Source organism: Mizuhopecten yessoensis, unplaced genomic scaffold (assembly GCF_002113885.1).
Source record: "Mizuhopecten yessoensis strain PY_sf001 unplaced genomic scaffold, ASM211388v2 scaffold4373_1, whole genome shotgun sequence".
In the NCBI taxonomy this organism is placed as follows: domain Eukaryota; kingdom Metazoa; phylum Mollusca; class Bivalvia; order Pectinida; family Pectinidae; genus Mizuhopecten; species Mizuhopecten yessoensis.
The window spans coordinates 301,865-320,477 of NW_018405513.1; the positions used below are offsets into that span (position 1 = coordinate 301,865).

The 18,613-nt window shown below is 35.3% G+C and overlaps 1 protein-coding gene across 2 annotated transcripts in view; it reads left to right on the plus strand.

The window, feature by feature from the left end:
- Positions 1–265: 265 nt before the first annotated feature.
- LOC110448875 (5-hydroxytryptamine receptor 4-like) overlaps positions 266–18,613 on the plus strand; it is a 64,607-nt gene continuing 46,259 nt past the window's right edge. The window contains exons 1-2 of one of the 2 annotated variants that reach the window (XM_021495356.1): positions 266–615; positions 9,858–9,895. The gene's annotated coding sequence lies outside the window, so the exon portion shown is untranslated. The remainder of the gene's footprint in view (positions 616–9,857; positions 9,896–18,613) is intronic. The other variant, XM_021495357.1, reaches the window with a different exon arrangement.

Here is an 18,613-nt window from a genome sequence, read left to right on the forward strand (position 1 = left end):
CATTTTTCAGGGGCGTTTTGATGTTTACGGAATCTTAAATTAGATGAAAAATATAAGATTGAAACTACTCAAGTTGGAATTTGTTACCGTTTATTTGTGAGAGATTAAAGCCGTCTCGGATAGAGCACTATGAGCCCCGTGTAGATAATTTAACTCTAATTGCGCTAACTCGTGTCCTGGAACGCTGGCGCTTGTTAAATTCCAATAGCTGCACAGAAACACAACATTACCGAAGGAGCAAGCAATTCCGATATCAATGGGAGTTATCAAATTTTATATTTTGTTTTCTTGAAAGCAAATTGTCTTTGCTTCACCAGAAGTACATTAAGGAGTGAAGTAATCGCCTGTCGACTGTGTACTGAAAAATGTCAAAGTGTTGTAGGGCGATTTCTGTTTTTCTATTTCTGGTGTACTGGTATATAGTGTAGATCCCACTGCGTTCAGCGCCATGTAGAGTGCGCGGAGTTGTTACAACGCTCTGCTGTGTTATAGGGAGGACATTCCTACCAGTCGTACACATGTAGTGTAAAACTCTACATTTTCTACAACATACATGTACCTACTCATTATGGAATACAGTTATAATAAGGATCCAACGGAACTTCTTACCAATACGTAAGTGCATTCTTTGATGATTTTTTTCATTTTTTTTTAATAGTATAAATAATTGACAAATTCATAATACTGTCTAATTCGGATATTACATCAGGGTTGGTACTATTGTTGTCCAGTCTTGACTGGTTTCGCTGTACGTTCGGACAGAATTGTTAAGCTATCCGGTCTTGACAAATTTCATGTCGATGGACGATTGTTTATATTACATACTGTACATTTACTTAAACTACAATGTACGATCATCTGGCAATACGAAAACTCGCTATGAGAGGCATTACAAAAAGTGAAAAAATAAATTGTATTAACCAGACATTAACATAAGTCAGGTTTGTGTAAGCCTACCATCTATTAATTCGGTCGGAATAGATACGTCTTTTGGAATAAAAGGTTCGTTTACAGAGGATTGTACCTTGTTCGCTTTAGTTAGTTATCAATGTAAGTTATTGATTTAAATATTTGACAATATCTATTTCCAGATTACTTGATTCTTGGTTCAGGAGGTTCTATGCTATTATAAAATATATTGATATAGAGATAAATTGTAATTGTCATAATGATAAAGTATGACCTGAAATATGAGCAATGCCGTGTTTAATTACATGCAGTATCTTAAATTATTTCAGATAAACGTGTCGGCTGCAACGATACCGCAAGAGGTTAAGCTTGTCCAATTAATATACAAGTTACATGTAACTCAATGATATGTTTATGCAAGTAACATTTTTCGAGTAACATTACAAACTTGTCAAGTGCATAGAAAAGAATTGAGATGCAAATTATGGCCAAGTATCCAAAATCAGAAAGTGTTGTAAACACCCGTTGTATTAATATCTGTCTGATCTCGAATGGAAAGTTTTATTTCAGATTTCTGAGGTCTTACTAACAATGTTTAAACTGCTCATGTGTTATTTTATTAATCAACACACTGACATTCGTGCCCTTTGTGTATCTTGTTTTCGTTTTGGTTTTCAATTTAGACAGGTTCACTGGTGCTCAATAAGGCAGGTTCAGAGGTGTTAAAAGATAAGTGCAGTTATGTATAGTTTGAGCAGAGTCAATAGCATTTGGTTTACACAGGTTAGTTGTTGTTCGGTGTGGGCAGATTCCGGTGGGCGGATATCTCAAGTGATACCTCGTGCATACATTTTTTTTTATTTCATTCAATTTTTCAAACATCTTGACGCGATATTTCGCGGAATTGTCATACAGCGATGCATTCATTCGCGTGATAACAGCTTGAAATTTACAATCTGCATTATACATTTTGTCGTTAAATGTAATAGTATGATGTTGTTAGATTCCTGATATTGTGGAGAAATGTAATCTACACTGTGAAAAACAGTGTCGTCTTTGCAAGGACGAAAACATTTTAACGTGGAAGCATTCAAACGTAGTTTAAATAGTAAATAAAACATATGCATGTGAAGTCCCAGACGGGATGCTTGTAGACTTTAGCGAAACCGAAATATTTTTCGGACTAAAGGGTGCGCGGAAAAAATCAAATATCTCATTCTCGGGTAAACATACTGTAACATGCCCAACCGTGGCATTATGCCTCGGTTGGAATTATGTTATAGAATCCTAGCCCTCGACCAAGATTACCTGATCTCGCTGAGTTACAAGAAATATATTTTATTTGTGTTTATGGAGAAGGTTCAGTGGTATTCGGTTTAGACAGATTCAGTGGTATTCCGTCTTGACTGCTATAGTGGAGTTCAATTAAGCAGGTTCAGTGGTATTCCGTCTTGACTGATATAGTGGAGTTCGATTAAGCAGATATAGTGGAGTTCGATTAAGCAGGTTCAGTGGTATTCCGTCTTGACTGATACAGTGGAGTTCGATTAAGCAGGTTCGACAGTGGTATTCCGTCTTGACTGATATAGTGGAGTGCGAGTAAGCAGGTTCAGTGGTATTCCGTCTTGACTGATATAGTGGAGTTCGATTAAGCAGGTTCAGTGGTATTCCGTCTTGACTGATAATGATATAGTGGAGTGCGATTAAGCAGGTTCAGTGGTATTTTGTCTTGACTGATATAGTGGGGTTCGATAAAGCAGGTTCAGTGGTATTCGGTTATGGCAGGTTAGTGATGTTAGAACATATTGAATGTTTAGCATACCTACTAATATAATTGATTTTTTGTCAATGTTTTGAAACAAATGGAATTAGATTTCCGGCGCCTGTATTGGTCAACTGTAGTTATGTATTACTGAATAGCTATATTGATTCACAATTTGGACTGAGCAATAAAATGAATCCACCAGACCTAGCTATAACCCACAAATATAAAATTTTTACCCCCGTGACGATATCGTCTCGTTCGACACATATATCAGTAAGATACAAAGATATTGAACACATTCCAGATTTTGCCAACTAGAATTAACATGTATCTGCTGTCTACATCCCACTCCTGTTAACGCCGTAAAGGTGTGGACACCTGGCGCTGATATCGTAGAACTTCCTAACTCTAGTAACTGTTGTATTAACCTTCTGATGGTATTTCGCTGATCAGATATCAGTAAGATACTACAGCTGTGCTAGACCTTAATAGTAAAGCAAAACGTGTTTTAAATGTTAATTATGGGGCATGGGTTAATGCGATAAGTAATTGGATGGATTAAGGTTGAAGGGATGGGGGTTGTGTGGGGATCAGATTTGTGTGTTCATTCTTTAGAAGTCATTCATATTATTTCGAATATAACTATTTTATTTCCAATCCCATTTAGCTAACCAGGGGTTTAGGAGATCCTTGTTACTACGGAAACATCTTCTTTTCCAGAGTTTGTAAAAGTACGAGTACAAACAAAAGTACGAGTACAAACACATATCTGTTTCATATTAGCCGACATTCCTTGATACACTGTAGTTTCCGCTGACCCGGCGTTGTTTTGACTGACTGACACGTTTATGTAACAAATAGATCATTGTTCTACTGCAAATATACACAATGTCATGTTATTCTCAACGTGTTGATTACGATGGCTGTCTATTCAACCTGAAATCATTATGTTGGGCAGAGATTTACAAATAATTCTCTTTTTTTTTTTTAACTTTGACAAGAAGTTCCAAATAAACCTCCGGTATTCTGCATATTAGATCAATCGAATTTCAATTCTTTTCTCTATTTACCGTTGGTAATGATAACAATAAAAAGAATGCCTCTTTTCCTGTAGTTTATCTTTGTTGACAGAGTAATTTATTTTAATGGACAGATATTTTGGTTTTAAGTTCCTCTTTTTTTGGAATAACTTAAAAAAGAATCCTGGCGACAGTTATAAATCCAGACGAGACTTATCGAGAGGTCGGCAAGGAGCGAGACCCAAAAACAGCTGCGATAGATATTGGATTTCCAAAGCGTTTGTTTGACTTGGCCTGAGTTTGATGTCAGAGCGACCTGCTATCTGGTGTATAAGATATATGAAGCTCTGACATACACACATCTCAGAGTAAATGAGGATCTTCGATACCCTTCTGTAATCTTTTATTTTGCAAGGCGGATTTCTTTTTTGTGTCGATTGACAAAAACGTTGTTGAGCATGCATTCTAATATATTCAGTTTCTTGCCCGGGTTCAGCCATCATTTAGTTAATATGTAATTATGATTTTAATCGTACCAATTAGTTGTCTTCGTTTCAGCTCGTAATTTAAAAACAAAGGCAAATTTATAGTTTAGATCAGTTTCTGAATATTACTATACATTTAAGTATTGGTTTTTGCTTAGGTCGATTTCATAGAGTGATGGATTGAGTTGGTCTTGAAATAAATATTAAACTGTGGTTAAATTTGTTTCAAGCCAACTCAATGCATCATTCCATGAAATCGACCAAAGCAAGATTCAATCCTTATATTTCTATCAACATGTGGGTTTTTTCAACAATTTGAACTTGTGAAATTTCATTTTGATAGTTTGTCCCAGATTTCGGGGCTTGTGTAAGTCTACGTATTGACGTTATTTAAAAATGTTACAGTCCGTAATTGAATGATCATTACCAAAATGACGTTGTACGCTGATAGTTCAATACAACAAAATTATGAAGAAAAAGACACAAAAACATAGTTTAAATGTCATATTTATTTTTTATTCATGAATTCATAAGTTTAGATATATCATTTTCTGATGCGTCATCGCGGAAGAATAACGTCTAGACGTAGTGCGCAGACTCAGCCGCGAATTTATCATATTTAATTAAATAACACATTATATAAGTCTTTTCTAATTTGTAATGATTAATGTTCAAATTATTTAAATATTAATCATATATATAAATATATATATTCAATATTAAATATATCCATTTTGTAGTCCTTGTGCTGCTGATAAGATGATAAGATGAAATGTGTTATTCTTTTTCTAGTACTTTAAAAATATTAATATAACTATTTATTAAATAATCTGTATTATTGTAACATTTAATAATATGCCTACATTACCTTGTACAAAAATGTAAGAATGTAATGTGTGATTAAGAGTGTGGTGTTTAACAGCTAATTAATCAGTTAATTAATCAAAATTCCTAGATGTTATAAGTATCTTAACTATCATAAAAATCATTGAACATCTATAATTATCCAAGCTATCATTTCCATCCATGTGAGCTAAAAGTGATCACGGCCTATGCTAATTCAATTCAATTCAATTCAATTTATTACCAAATGCACATTGCAAATAGGCATACAGAAATATACATATAGATAAATACTTTACAAATATCTTGTACAATGGCCGAGAACATATGCAATAGATTCAATTCCATACATAATATTTACAAATTATGAAATTGACATCAGTTTGGGAAAACTTTAAGGTTTTCCTAAGGTATCTTAGCGGACTTTTATGAAGCATAATTTAGTAGCATAATTTAGTTGTTTATGAAATAATACAAATAAAGCCTTAATCTAACCAAATTTCTAGGAAATAACAAAACTTCAAAGTCAATCATACAACCTCAACATGAAGGTAGAAATTTCTATTTAGTTAAAAAAAATTGCTAGACAGTAGCTCTATTAATTTAAACATAGAAGGACGAATACGATAATATGGCTTGATATACGATACTCTTAATTCTGAAAATACAGGACACATAAGAATGAAATGAAACTCATCCTCGACATCTCCAAGATCACATAAAGTACACAATCTCTGGTTTCGAGGCACTGCATTATGTCTCTTTGTATGTCAATGATTGCGAAATGCATTTTTTAACAGAAGGGTGTCCTTCTTTAGAGCTACAAACTATTAATATATTGTTAATGATGTATGCAGACGATATGGTGTTATTGGCCGAAACTTCTGAGGGATTGCAGAAAATTGGTACACATTGTGCCAACCACACATCTCCAAAACCCAACGTACACAAATCACGTCTCAGATGATAAACCCAATTTGCTTTACAATTTGGTTTCCTGTTATAAAGCTCTAAAAGTTCATCGTAACAGGCCCTCAAAATACAGTTATTAGTCTTTAATATTTACAGCCAGTACTTTACAATAGCAATCCTACGCTGTATATGCAAAGGGTAAAGACCAAGTTCAAAATACACCATGGCATTATTTACTTTTTTCCTGACACCCAATACGGTTTTCAAAAATAATAAATATATATTTTCAATCTGCGGTGCAGGACTATAACCCCCTACTTCACACCCGTAATTCACAATACATGATATATAAGTATCAAATAAAGATAACATCTCTTACATTTGGGATAGATAACAACAAAAATGTCTGCCTCTTGGCTGTTGGACATGAACTTTAAATTGGAGATAGGATATACATTTGAGGGGGGCCTATTTGAGATTGCTATTACTAAACTTTACTATTATTAATATGTGAATATTGGTAATGTATTTTAAATTTGTAATAGATTGTGAACTATTATGTAGTGCTGTTATATTCTATATTATCTGTTTAAAAGTGTTATGTAAATATTTGACTGTAAACTCTACATATGTATAAGTATAAAAACATATCGATTATATATAAAAATATTTGAACCCCGAAAAAGTATTAAAACCTTATTTTTACCCAACAAAGCTACAAGTCACACAGGTAACTTTCACACAGGTAAGTTACCTGTGGGGTAAGTAAGAAACAGACTATAATTGGTTTGCCATTGTCTTCCTAAATCAACATTTTCCTTTGTTATATAAAAAGTGGGGGAAACGAGAATACCCCGATCACACTGACACAAGAGGCAGAATGGGTAGCTGGAGGGAGAATTTCTATGGCAGTACACGAATTGTGATTACCGCTAGCAACAGCTGATTGATTGTCTTTGGTCGCTTAAATAATTCCTTGTGTAGCTTCAGTAAAAATATAAATATAATAACATCGTCTTTATTTACAAGTTGTGCTAAAGAAATGTCAATAGATATATCCCTTATCAAAATCTGAAAAGTGACTATTTCAAGCTATGTTAAAATTACATAGGAGCCTGCCTCTTCCTTTTCCGAAGTGCTACGAGATTTATGCTGCTGTTTTTACTGTTTTCAATCTCTTATACGTCTGGAGTGATTTCTTTGAATCACTCTACTAATTATTTAGATGATTAATTAACTTAATTACAGCATGGGGGTCGGACAATGGAATATCAGCCGAAAATTGTTTTTCTTAAAAACAAATCGTATTTTTTTATTGTTTGGCGAAATAAATAATTCATAAGGCATTCCTGCTAGATTGCTTTTGAGATATCGTCCGTAAGACATTTCTGATAGAATGGTTTCGAGGTCACGCATCTATAGATATATCTTAAAGAAGGGTTTTGAAGTCTCGCAAATATAAACATGTCTGATAGAAGGTTTGTGAAGTATTGTACGTAATACATTTCTGATAGAAGGGTTTGAGGGTTCGCATATGTAGATATATTTGATAGAATATGTCGGCTGTGACACTCATATATTGTAGATGAGAGAGTGGAGCTGATTGAACGTTTTTGTACCGACGAACAATCGAGACTGTAGCTTTTGACACTATCTTCATTTTTAGGACCGGTCATGAACATGATCTGTCTTGTCTCGAACCCGACATCATTTGGTGTCCCGAACGCACGGTAGTTTAAATGCTAGCGTTTGTTTGTAAACATTGACATGAGGTTTGCGGAAAGAAATCCGCCAATATTTACATATATTCATACGCGGTGAACTGGGTCACGTTTTACACTCTAGTTATTGAGAAATAAACAGACTTCTTCACATTTAGGTTATCGATTCAGAAACAGTAGCAATTGTAAATATATATCATTATATAATATTGTATAATAGGACTAGGTTACATCTTTTGTATTATTACAAAAACAATAAGAGAAAACACATGTAATAAACCAGGTAGTAAATTACCCAGTACATTGCCCTCAACAACGACCTTAGCTAAACTATATTAACTACTGATACTTTCACTACATCTTACATCTAACTCTACAGAACACATTACTGACACAAAACAAATTATCTACAATGTTTATATCATGAGTGTTAGAGTGGGCGGGAGTGATAGAAATTTAAAATCCTGCCGACTTTCAAAACAGTAAGTGACATGATCTGTACTGCACGACAGAAAAATTGAAAGTGAAGCGTTACTCTGAAATTTCTATACACATATCTGAATTTAGGCTTAATTCAAAATGATTGGATGCTTCTTACCCTATTTCATGGGGAAACACAACGTGTCCACCATCTGTTTACATCGTTACTACGTACTGTAGGAAAAAGTCCGAGAGGATCGAAGGGATTATAATTCGCGAAGTTATGAGAGTTAAGAAGAACACCTTTAGTCTACTAAAGTCTGTATTGAAAACTAATATTATAGTATGCATAGCAAAATATTGTTATGCCAGATTATATTACTCGAAGCTGGGGTTTTCCTCCGTGTTAAATTCATGTAAAATTGATCTGCTTAATACCGGTAGTGCAAACTTGTAAACACACGCACACTGGAGAGCGAACACGTGTGTAGCAGTAAACGTAAGGATGCTTCCTCCTACGATTAATAACATATTATCACAACATGTACAATACATACATTAATAGTTCAGTCGTCATGCAGTTTATGGTGCAATCTTTCTGCCCTACACTGTCTACTGTCGCAGTAAAGAAAATTAAAACCAGAAAGACCATCAGGTTAGGGTGATAGCTAAGGTTTATTACTGTATTATTATTGTTACGTACTATTGCATGAATTATGACTATATGTCATGAAATAATATTGTATAAAAGGATTACGTAACATATTTTTTATTATTACAAATACAGTAAGAGAAAAACACATGTAATAAACTAGGTAGTAAATTGCCCACACCTGAGTGACATACATTTTGCGAGGTATTCCTTGTATGGCTATGATTTACTCCCTTAAAGATTATCGATTGAAGGGTTGTACATTACAGACTTTGGGTAGTATCCCTAAACCTGATGAACAGGAACATTAAAATGTGCCGTTAAATTTGTATATTAACATCAAAATTACATTACCTGTCTTTGATTATATCTGTTTAGTATATTTTAAACCCCACGTATATGTACATTATATTCGCTGTCGCTATATTTGTGAACAGTTTAACTCTGAAATGTATCGGAAAAAACCCACATGCGCATCTCTAACAAGCTAACTATGATTGAAAATGTTTTATCATATAACGACTTTCATTTTGGTGTACGCATACAATGCACTAAATGGAACAGTTCTCCAGTATCTACAGGAGCTTGTTACACTGTATCACTGCGGTCGGAGACAGAATCATTGCTGTGTGTCCCAAAATCTCGTACTGTGACCTATGGAAACCGGTGCTTTTGGAGGGTTTCGGCCACGTTGTGAAATAGCTTACATCTGCTATTAGAAAGACAAATACCCTGGCCAAATTCAAGAAAAATATAAAGAACTACCTTTCCACGTCTGCATGTTAGCGTTTTGCACAGACGTCATGTTCATACTACCCTTTATTTATTAATGTATGTGCACATTGCGATGCTCATCTTCTTGCTTAATGTAAAATGGGGATTGTTAGCTGTTTTTGTTTATCAATGATAACTATTACTTTTATTTTTATGTTTTAAAGCGCTTTAGAGTAATTTTACAAATTATATAGGCCATTATACAACTGTTGCATTTTATTATCATCATTATTATTATTCATTTGTGGTAGGCATCGATGCAATGATAGTTTACACACGAAATTGTTATTGTTTGGTGTCTTATTTTGTGTTCATTAGGCCATATTTGTATTGAAGTTGAGTTTTTACATTTAAAAGGTAGACGAGCAGGGCTTTTACTATCAAGAAAAGGAAAGGTACTGTAAGAAAAACAAAATAGTGACCATTTATACTACAGCTTAGTTATGGGCAGTCTACTCATATTCTAAGTAGAGATTGACTTTAGCTGCTGATGAAGAAGAGTTTGGAGTGTCCTTTATTTCAGATGTAGAAGTATATAAACGATCGGAAGGGCCAATTGTTTTGATATGTAAAGACAGCACATCGTCAATATATCTTAATCAAATTGTAGGAATTTGCTTGGGTTGTTTATACCGTCCTGATCAACTCTTTTATTAATCAATTTATCCCCATATGAAAACAAAAATATGTTAGTTGAAAGACACAGTTTGTTCAATTAGGAATGCCACTAATCTGCTGGAAAATCGTGCCGCCGAACTCAACAAAGATACTTTGAACCAAGAACTCGATCATTTCATTCTGGCTTTTGCCCCAAAATATTTTACAACCATAAATTTTTGAATTGCAGTTCTGAGGCATTCATTTAGTTTGGTAAAGGGAGAACAAGTTAATGGTTATGATAAAAGAATACCTTTTTTCAAGAAAGGGTGTTACATGTTGATCACATTATCTTTGTATTTCTCCAAAATTGGCATTCCCTTTATACACATTGTAGTAAGAAGCTTGAATAGCTTGATTAAGCAATCAGCAGAGCCATCGAAATAACTATATTGGATTCATGTAAATTTTCAGAATCAATTACTAACGAGACAGGGTTATCATTAGCCTTTGTAAAGAAATATAAAAGTGCATATAAATGATAAGTTAGCAATTCGTCTTCGGAAGAAAAAAGAAAAAAATATGTAAGAAGGTTTCCTTGGTTACTTTATAAAACAAGACTAGACCTAATGGCAAGCAGAACACTTTAATATTTTCAGACAATGAATCTACAAATCAATATTATAAGACTCGTTCATGCCTAGGAGTGTAGGAAAGGGAAATTCCAACCCAGGGCTGTTCAAAACTTGCTTTGTCGAGGGTTTTCCCCAAGAAAATACCGAGATAGGGTTTTCCCTATCATAAACTCTTGGATATGCATTTTTTCTCTAATTCAAACTACCAGAATAAGCTCAGAAACCATGGACTTTGCGTTTGGACTGTCTACCATTTTGAAAATGGCAATCCCCCCCCCCCCCCCCTGAGATTTTTTAAAGAAAACGAATCTGTCAGCGAGATTTTGTTTTGCACAGAAAAATTATCACATCTTTCAAACATGTAAATATAAAGGTAAATATATCGTAAAAAGTTTTAATATAACTACGACGCCTTTTCCGCATTGCGGTATCGGAGTTTTCTTTATTCCTTATACTTGTGGTGTTGCAGTGTGTATCACGTGATGATCTCACGTTATATAAGGTTTGAAGAGAAGCATCTAAATGACACTTGCCCCACTGTAAACAAAAGACCCCAAAGACACTTCAAAATGGAAAATCTAGCGGGCTTCATGGATATGTATGTAATATAGGGGGCTTCATGGATATGTATGTAATATAGGGGGCTTCATTGATATGTATGTAACATAGGGGGCTTCCTGGAATATGTATATAATATAGGGGGCTTCATGGATATGTATGTAATATTGGGGGCTTCATGGATATGTATGTAATATAGGGGGCTTCATTGATATGTATGTAACATAGGGGGCTTCATGGAATATGTATATAATATAGGGGGCTTCATGGATATGTATGTAATATAGGGGGCTTCATGAATATGTATGTAATATAGGGGGCTTCATTGATATGTATGTAACATAGGGGGCTTCATGGAATATGTATATAATATAGTGGGCTTCATGGATATGTATGTAATATAGGGGGCTTCATTGATATGTATGTAACATAGGGGGCTTTATGGAATATGTATATAATATAGGGGGCTTCGTGGATATGTATGTAATATAGGGGGCTTCATGAATATGTATGTAATATAGGGGGCTTCATTGATATGTATGTAACATAGGGGGCTTTATGGAATATGTATATAATATAGGGGGCTTCGTGGATATGTATGTAATATAGGGGGCTTCATTGATATGTATGTAACATCGGGGGCTTCATGGAATATGTATATAATATAGTGTGCTTCATGGATATGTATGTAATATAGGGGGCTTCATTGATATGTATGTAACATAGGGGGCTTTATGGAATATGTATATAATATAGGGGGCTTCGTGGATATGTATGTAATATAGGGGGCTTCATGAATATGTATGTAATATAGGGGGCTTCATTGATATGTATGTAACATAGGGGGCTTTATGGAATATGTATATAATATAGGGGGCTTCGTGGATATGTATGTAATATAGGGGGCTTCATGAATATGTATGTAATATAGGGGGCTTCATGGATATGTATGTAACCGATTTGCGTTCATACCAGCATGCACTTGAAAACAAGGTGTCGTTCCATCCTTATATATATTACTGATACCAAGTTTTGAGCTCACATCTTAACAAAGCGCCTTACACACTAAGTGTACGTTTCATTTCGTATGATGAATTGAAAGGTTGATCGTTGAAGAGCTTGCGCGCACTCCTTATTCATCAATAATTTATAGGTTGTAAGCTCTAGATATGCGGGCGCCCTTTGCATCTGACTATGGTTGTGAACTCTTGAGGCTCTTCTTAAACCTTACTGAATCAATAGCTCTCAATCTGAAGACATTCTAACACAGCAGAATTTGAATGTCTTTGCTCTTTAGACCACCCTGCGACTCGTACACAGCACTGTCTGGTAGTGAGCTGTTGACCTTTACAATCCACGCGCTCCTTCCGATCGAACAGTATGATGAAATGTCCCTGGCCTAAATACTATTTATTTGAAACGAAGACCATTCAAATTTGTCTGTGCTGCCAAAGAACCTATGCCTTTTAAAATTAAAACTCCTAAAAGAGCTCATTCATTTTTTACTTTTGTTCATGTGAATAATGTTAAAATATCGAGGTCTCATTTTTGCGACAGTCTGTTCTCTGCTTGGGAATGAAGTAATCCCAACAATACAGAATCATTTACCAAATGCTGTTTTTATTTTCATTTGAACCTTCGTGAATAACTAATACTGGTGCACAAATTTTGGATGAAATGCATCGATTATGGATATTATTAGTTCCCGAAGCTTGACATTATGAAATTTGTTACAATCATTTAGTTGCAAGGCACGTTCGATCACCCGGTAACAACTTATTCATTATTCCAATATATTACACAAACTGATGTTAGACGTAGTTTCCGATTGCCTGTTAAGCTTGAAAAATATGGTCAGCAGTATAAGAGTTCTGTTTTGTTTTCATTGTGTTTATTTCTGCAAATACAGAGATAAATGAGTACAACACAAGCTGGTAACAATATAAGAGAGCGAAAATATGCTGAAAAAAATGCTGAAAATATGCAAACTCGCAGTCTCGTGTAGACGATAGGAAGATACCGCCATTCATAAAAGTACAAATGTACCTTATCAGATTTGTCCTCTAACAAAATTCCCTTTAAATTATAAATAAACTAAAATAGCTCTATGTCATCGGTAGATATACATGATAAATTTAACGGCGTCAAGTGAAAAACAAATTAAGCTAAAAACTTCAAATTTATGGTGGACATGTAGCGAATAGAAAGGTGGCGATGTCATTACTTAGTCTGTGTATGGTTGAACGTCCTCGCCACAGCCAAGGGTATTAGGCATCGATATCACATTATTTAACGTCCTCGCCAGAGCCAAGGGTATTAGGCATCGATATCCCATAATTTAACGTCCTCGCCACAGCCAAGGGTATTAGGCATCGATATCACATTATTTTAATAATTGATTTGTTTTTGTCACTTCGGATGTTTTTTTTTATATATCTATAGTAGAACAAGGTTTAATAATTGATTCGATATCAGTGAACAAAAATCATTTCAATGTATGTGTGGGTGCCACAAATCAAGAATAAAGACACCGAAAATTGTGAATTGGAACCCATGGTACATGTATTTGCCATATTAGAAATTTAGTAGCTATTCCAGTTTCCATTCACTAATTGAAGTTGTTGCCGAGGCTACATGGCGCTGTAATGGGGTCAAGTATTGAAAATTTACAGTGACAACCACTTGTGGAAATCATGTAGGAAATGAGTGTATTGATTTGGAAGGGTACCTGTTTAGAGTGCAGCATGATCTGATCAGTGTGTGTTACATTTGTTTTGTCAAAGGTCAGATACATCAATATGCAATACATTTGTAGGTCTAATGGCAACATGAAAAGTAAAACTTAGCTATGATGTGGTTGGGACGTGACATTGGTTGCAACTATATGATCGGGTCTTAAAACTTAAAACCCGTTATATCGAGGTAAATGTCATAAACTCCCTTCAGGTGGAAGTGGTTGGAACATATAACTTTGGTGTATGGAAGTGGTTAAAATATAAATCCTCGTTTTGATTTTCGATTAACTAGTTTAGGCTCGCTATAATATGTAGAACGTGGTTATCTTAAGGAAGTATAATAGAAACTTGATTGCATCAATCTGATAGAATAGAGAGAAATACATATTTCGTTTTTACTTTTAACGTAAGTTGAGGTCTAAGTTAAGAGTTGAATAATCCCATTTAAATTATATAAACCGAGTTTAATCTTGTGCAGTTATTTAGACAGGTAGGTGTTAAACATTTGTTTTCATCATTCTTAAAGGAGGCTCATCAGACAAGTTAGTATGCCTCCATAGAGTTTATACAGTATCACCACCTCTTATCCTTTATTGTTTCTTCGTTCGTTACATCAGATAGTTTTACTGAAAAAAATGCATTTTTTTCGTCAAAAGACGTTCCTTCATTTTATGTTTAAAGCAGAAAGAAGGCATTACAAACTTATTAGAGATGTTGCCGTTACGGGCCTGATTTAGCAATTAAAGTCTGACCAGATCTCCATAGCTCCTGTTGAACCGGTGTTTCTATTTCGTCATGAATCGGATGTCATTACGCTTTAGATTAAAGGGACTATGCCGCATATTTCATACCCGGGAAACAAGAAATTAGTGCTATAAATGCATAAATATACCAAAAAATTAAGAGATTTGCGCGGTCATGCTGTCAACATTGTTGTATATGGACACATTTTACGGGATTGAAACTCTGTGTTTCTCGGCTGCTGTTTGTATACAGCGCCATGCTCGTTTACCTCTCACTGTTGGCAACTTATCTTTTTAGGAGGCACGGAAGTCTAGTGGTAGGACGCCATGCTCGTGACCGAAGGGTTGCGGGTTGGAGCCACGGCACGGCACTGTGTTGTATGTTTAAGCAAGACACTTTACTACTCAGCTATAAATGAGTACGTGGTTGGGCAGTGCTAGAATTGCTGAATGCTAGCCGTAAGCGCCGAAATGGCAGTTCCGGCTGTATGCTCCCCTGGGAGTTGAGAAAGATATTGGCTGGTTGCAAAAGCCCTATAAACACGGATAATAATTTGTGAACCACTTTGAGACGACCTACGAACTAGGTTGATGCCCGAGGGCCGGACGATGGCCAGACGACGAACGCCGCACTAGGGCAAAAGCTCACTTGTCCTTGGCAGGTGAGCTAAAAACAGATAAAAGGACAGACAGACGGAAAACCTGATTACTAAAGATGTGCAGGGGTCCTAATAACAAATCGTGTAATTGAATTGGAGAATCCCCCTTTGGGATCCCTACCCTCCCCCTTCGGAGCCAGAGTATTATGAGAGAGACCATCTGTTAAACAGCATTCAGTCTTCTTAACCAAGTAATGCTCCAGACCATTGGTTTGAAAACATCATCAAGCCATACAGAAGGACTTACTCTATTAGGGGATTTATGTCCTTGCAACAGCCAGGGTCATATGAGGATGGGTGTCAAGCAGATACCTATGGAAGAAAACTACAATTTGAAGGAAGTGGATGTGTTGCCGGCACGTGCACCCACACAATTAAAGGGTGTCATTTTGAAATATCATGGTCACCATCATGGCCATATAAAAAGCATTATGCTTTCAGTTGCTTGTTGGTTGGTTGAGGGAGCTTAACGTCCACACAACATCTGAGGTCATATGTGGATGATATCATGAGTGCAAGATACATAATGTGTGTGCCTGTGTGTTGCCTCTAGCAATAAAAAGAATTTGATATGAGGATCAAACACGAACTGTTATCCATAATTCAAGAAAAAGTCAAACATCAAGTTACGTATTGATGTGGTAAGTGGTCGCGAAAAAAAAATACAGTTGCTTATAAGAATTGCCTATGTGCAAAGGGCTATAACTCCAGAAAAATAGTACCTTGACACTGGATTCTAACTCAAACTGTTATCCATTATACATGTTTACTACATGTAAATTACAAATAATATGGAAAACAGTTATTATGAGAATTTCCTATGTGGGAAAGAGCCATAACTGCAGTCAAAAATGGAATATTAATACATGGTTCAAACTCTGTAATTTATTATGATAAAGCCACAAAAAAAGTTTCAAATTGATATAGTAAGCGGTAGCGAAAATAAGTAAAAAATGAAATTAATTTTGATAATTTCCTATGTGCAAAGGGCCATAACTCCAGCAAAAAATAGAATATTAACATGGGGTTTGAAATCAACCTGTAATCCATTATGACAAAGCCACATATTAAGTAACAAATTGATGTTGCAAGTGGTAGCGAAAAAAAAGTCTAGGAAAACAATTAATTATGAGATTTCTTATGGGCCATATAACTCCAGAAACAAATGAAAAAATGACACAGGGTTTAGACTCTAACTGTTATCCATTATGATAAAGCCACATACTAAGTGGCAGGCGGTAACGAACAAAGTATGGCAAACAGTTAATTATGAGAAATTCCAATGTGCAAAGCGCTATACATGTAACTCCTGCAAAAAAACATAATTGGCACGTGGTTCGAACTTGATCTGTAATCTATCATGATTAAACCACATACAAAGTTACAAATAGATATGGTAAATGGTGGCAAAACAAAACGGCTGGAAAACTTAAATGAGACTGCCGCCGCTAACGACAATGAGTGATGACGGACAGAGTGATCCTTAAGTGTTCGCCATGCTTCTCAGGTGGCACGATAAAGGAAGGCAGAACAGTGAAGGGAGAAAGGAAAGATTTAAGATCCCAAGTGTGTTGCAATGGGGGTAGAAGATCTATTTTGGTCTGTTCAATGTCGACCCTAGTAATAGTCATGAAAGAAAATCCCTGATTTTCCAGGGGGCCAACTTTTACGTACATAATGGTTTGACAGATTTTGACGGATTCGATTACTCAAGTAGAAAATTGTTTGAATCACGTAATCTTGAAAAAGAAAGTGAAGGGACATAACTCTTCATATAGACTCCAATTTAAGTAATTTGTGCTGATCTGACAGATCTGTCAATTCAAGATCTATCTGTACACCAAATTCAAGAAGAATGACACATTATTATATGTTTTGCATGTCTGAAATTGTCAGTATGGTAAGTTTTAAGCAAAACTTCAAAACTAATTAAAATTTCTGGATTTTTTTCTCTCCAAAAACAACGGAAAAAACCTACATTTTAAAGAAAGTGGTAGCTATGGGAGCACCCTATAGCATAAAAATATTGATACTTTGCAAAACAATAAGCAAATTTCGCAAAACTACCAATCCTCAAAAATCACCTAATCATTATTTTATCTAAAAGGAAACTGAGAAATTATAGAAATAACAAACTTTATCCGATATATAACAGAAAGGAATGTGAGGAAATCGTGTGAGGGACATAACTCATAGAAATATTATCAAAAGGAAGACAATCAATCATAACTGCACAAATACTTACAAAGTACATAGCAAGTGTTCCTAGTTTAAAACAGACCTTATGAGTATTACTTGAAACAAATTCTAAATTATATAAGAAATAATTATCAGGGACACCATCTAAATGAAAATTAATTGATTGATATAACAGTCGCGATGCATTTAAAATCCTCCCCAAACGGAAAGTAAAACAAACATTACAGTAAAATGTTCAAACCTGGCCTGCATGGTGTAAAGTTTCACCTTTTGGCCTTTTGTAACTTTCAGCTTTCTTGGTGGATTTTGTGCACTTTTAAATATCTGCCATTTTCATCAGATGTATATTTAGTTCATAACAAGAGGCCCAGAGGGCCTGTATCGCTCACCTGAATTTATTTAAAATAATTGGTATGAAGTAAAGATATAGCACTCCATGGTAGGTGCTGTAAGTACATATGAAATTTCAGTAAGATCCATCCAGTACTTGAGATATAGCGAGATCAAACTTCAAACAAAGCCCCACCCCTATGCCCCTAGGGGGGTCATACCCACTGTTTATACAAAATTGAGTCCCCTTAGCCAAAGGATGCTCCAGACTAAATAAGGATAAAATCCCTTAATCCCGATAGTCGAAGAATTTGCTATATTTTATACCAAATATGGACCAAATCCTTTCCTTCCTACAAAAGAAGAAAGATTTTAAAGAATAATTTGCTCCCTGGAGGGCCAGATCCACGATTTATACAAAATTGGTTCTCCTTCACCCAAGGATTCTTCAGACCATATATGGAACAAATCCTTTCATTCCTACAGAAGAAGAAGGATTGTAAAGAATTTGCTATAACTCCCCTATTGGGCCCCATCCCTCAGCCCCTAGGGGCCACACCAACAGTTTATACAAAATTGGTTCCCCTTCCCCCAAGGATGCTTTTGCCCAAATATGGAATAAATCCTTTCATTCTTACAGAAGCAGAAGGATTTTAA